The sequence below is a fragment of the Eriocheir sinensis genome, chromosome 20, assembly GCF_024679095.1.
Source record: "Eriocheir sinensis breed Jianghai 21 chromosome 20, ASM2467909v1, whole genome shotgun sequence".
NCBI classification, from domain to species: domain Eukaryota; kingdom Metazoa; phylum Arthropoda; class Malacostraca; order Decapoda; family Varunidae; genus Eriocheir; species Eriocheir sinensis.
Window position 1 is genome coordinate 11,292,973 of NC_066528.1, and position 3,541 is coordinate 11,296,513.

At 39.9% G+C, this 3,541-nt stretch overlaps 1 long non-coding RNA gene across 1 annotated transcript; it reads right to left on the reverse strand.

Annotated features, from left to right (window-relative positions):
• Positions 1–324: 324 nt before the first annotated feature.
• On the reverse strand, positions 325–3,054 carry LOC127001399 (uncharacterized). The gene is made up of 3 exons (XR_007755249.1): positions 2,449–3,054; positions 971–1,086; positions 325–473 (listed from the first exon to the last, which is right to left on the reverse strand). It is a non-coding gene; the product is annotated as an uncharacterized LOC127001399 (long non-coding RNA).
• Positions 3,055–3,541: the final 487 nt, after the last annotated feature.

The window sequence follows — 3,541 nt, forward strand, 5'->3', positions numbered from 1 at the left end:
GGGCCAGCAGATGATGAAGCAGTGGCTGGTGTCATAGGGCCAGCAGATGATGAAACAGTGGCTGGTGTCATAGGGCCAGCAGATGATGAAGCAGTGGCTGGTGTCATAGGGCCAGCAGATGATGAAACAGTGGCTGGTGTCATAGGGCCAGCAGATGATGAAGCAGTGGCTGGTGTCATAGGGCCAGCAGATGATGAAACAGTGGCTGGTGTCATAGGGCCAGCAGATGATGAAGCAGTGGCTGGTGTCATAGGGCCAGCAGATGATGAAACAGTGGCAGGTGTCATTGGGCCAGCAGATGATGAAGCAGTGGCTGGTGTCATAGGGCCAGCAGATGATGAAACAGTGGCTGGTGTCATAGGGCCAGCAGATATTGAAGCAGTGGCTGTTGCCGGAGCAGCTAATGGTATCTTTTCCACAAGTAATGAACAATGTGCTGGGATGGTCTCTAGCAATACTGATAAAGTGTGTATCTACAAAGAATATGAATTTAAGGGTAATTAATAAATTGTTTTAATAAGAATATAAAAGAATATAAAGAATATAAAAATGTCATTGTTATGATGGGGCAGGGGTAAACCAGTGTATGCTGTGAGGCCTTGGTGTGGAAGTTCCCTGCCTGAACTGTGCAGCTAATCCCCCATACAGTGAGGGCCTTTTTTACTCCCTCAGGGGCTGTGCAGCTGAGAGAGTGATGTACATGAGTGTGAGTGTGTGAGTAAGTGTGTGCCTGTCTTGGCTAAAACCCTTCACTGGGGGAAGACAACCAAGGTATTTAGATAGATTGATAGTCATTGACAGATGAACATTAAAAAATTTCTATATCAAATATGCAGTTCACTGCTATGAACTTATTAACTTTAAGATGAAATAAAGGCATTGTGGCCAGTATAGCTGCATTCTGTGAGCACATAAAAAACTAACTAATATATGTTTTACATTTAAAGACACAACAACTAAAAAAAATTACCAGTCTGCCGCTGCTCATTCTTGCACTTGGCAATGCAAGGCTTTGATTTTTGTTGTACGTTGTACCAACGCCTCTCACAGTCATCCTGCGTACGGGGTCCACTCCCAGGGAAGGCACTGTCAGGGTATAAATGTGAAGCAAGTTTCTTAATCGTTTCACTATGGCATGCTTTTTATTTCCCATAACTTCTCCAATAACATTTAATACATGCTGTGATGGAAAGCTAAATCAGTACCAATATTTTATTTACATGCATCATAAGACATTAACTTTTTAGTTGTTATGTACATAAATACTACTTTTCATTACCTACTTTTCTAAAATGCTTTTCTCTAAGTAGGAGGATATTACACAATACAGCTATACAAAAAAATTCAAAGCATTAATCTTAATTCCATTCCTTTGAGTACTTCTAACCTAACATTATATCACCAGAAACTGTTTAACCAATGCTATCAAAATAATATTTTAATCTTACTTTACCATTCTCATCAAATCTACCTATTCCGATATAGTCTTAACATAAAATATTTGTAAAAGTGTTGAGAGCCTGGCATGCCCAACCCACCCACCCCCCAAAAAAAATCTAAATAAGGAATAAATAAAATAACAGGTAAATATGACTTGACTCTCTTATACTAACCCCCTTTCCACCCTAACAAACTTGGGGACCTACCATGTTAGGTTAGGACGTGTTTGGAAGGACATGTTTAGCAGGAGTTGGTTTAGTTATGTTAGATTGTTGAGGGAGTGGGGGTTGCAGCAGAAATGGTCATGATGATGCTATTCACATGGAGCAGTAGGAAAAAGTATGTCCTGTTTGGAAACTCTGTGGTTGTGTTTGTATACAAAAATACCCATTTGACGAGGTTAGGTTAGTTTGCAAGTTACATGAATCATGGATATGTGAATATGTAACAAAAAAAATAAAAGCGTTAACCTTAATTTCATTATCTTGAGTACATTCCAATCTAACATTATATCACCATAATCTGTTTGGCCAATGCTATAAATATACTATTTTAATCTTACTTTACCATTCTCACAAAACCTACCCATTCCCATATAGTCTTGACATAAAGTACTTGTAAAAGTGTCCATAGTCTGGCATGCCTAGCATCCCCCCCCCAATAAAAAAAATAATAAACAAATAAAAATAAATAAAGAATGAAAACAGGGCAAATATGCCATAACTATCTATACCAACCCCCTCTTCCCCCCCAACAAACTTGGCATGTTAAGTTAGGATGTGTTCGGTAGGACAGGGCAGGTTTGGCATGGTTAGGTTTAGTTATGTTAGGTTGTTGAGGGAGAGGGGGTTGTGGCAGAAATGGTCATAATGAAACTATTCAGATACAGAATGAAAAGGTATGTTCTGTTTGGAAGGTCAGTGGTTGTGTTATTATGCAAAAAATACCCAATTGATTAGGTTAGGTTAGTTTGTAAGCTGATTGAACCATGGATATGTGATTACCAACCTTGTTACAGCTTCTGCCACTTCAGTCCACGCTCTCTTCTTATCCTCAGGGGTGATACTCTTCCCATAACACCCTCTGATTATACGTATTTTTTCTTGAATTTGATGTAAGAAGACCGTTTCATCTGGCGACCAATTAAACTTACTCCTTTTCTGCGCTGGTTCTCCGGCACGTAGATCATTGGGGCAGATGACTTGGTTATGGTGCGGTAATTTCAGCAGAGCAAGTCGTGACGCAGGCGGGGAGATACGGGTATTGACGAGTGACGGAGTAAAAACAGCCTTTGAGGCTGCTTCTATCTGCCACAAAACTCAGTATTTTCTTGTGTTTGCCATTTATTATGTTTCTGTTGTACATTTATACATCTTTTCTTTATTTTTCTTTTGAAATATATACTTAATTCATGTCGGATGTTTACGTTTTGCACGGAGGCGTCCTTAGCAACGAGCCCGCCATAAAGAAGAAGAAGAAGAAGATAATAGTAGCCAGGATTTGCTAATACCTACACTCAAAGTTGACGAGGATAGCTTTTACTCTTAATAATTTGAAACTATTAACTTTGATAGTAACTTTAAGAGTAAAAGTTAATAGCTCTCGAGGATACGGGCCCAGAGCTCACTAAGACCCCTAAATCCCTCTCGCACCCAGACCTACTTATGAGAGTGTCATTTAAGCAATAGTTATGTGAGGGGTTGTTCCTACCTACACTCAGAATACTGCACTTCCCTACATTGAACTCCATCTGCCATTTATCCGCCCAGTCATATAATCTGTTGAGTTCACCTTGGAGAATACTAGCGTCCTGATCCGACTCAATTACTCTACCGATCTTGGTATCATCTGCAAATTTACTAACATCACTACTAATTCCTGTGTCTAAGTCATTGATATAAATAATAAACAAAAGTGGACCTAATACCGAACCTTGTGGGACCCCACTCGTAACACATCCCCAGTCAGATCTTTTACCATTGATTTGCACTCTTTGCTTCCTATTGCTAAGCCACGCCTTGACCCAGTTCAAAACTTTACCCTCTACTCCGTGAGCCTGTAATTTAAGCAACAGTCGTTGGTGAGGAACTTTGTCAAACGC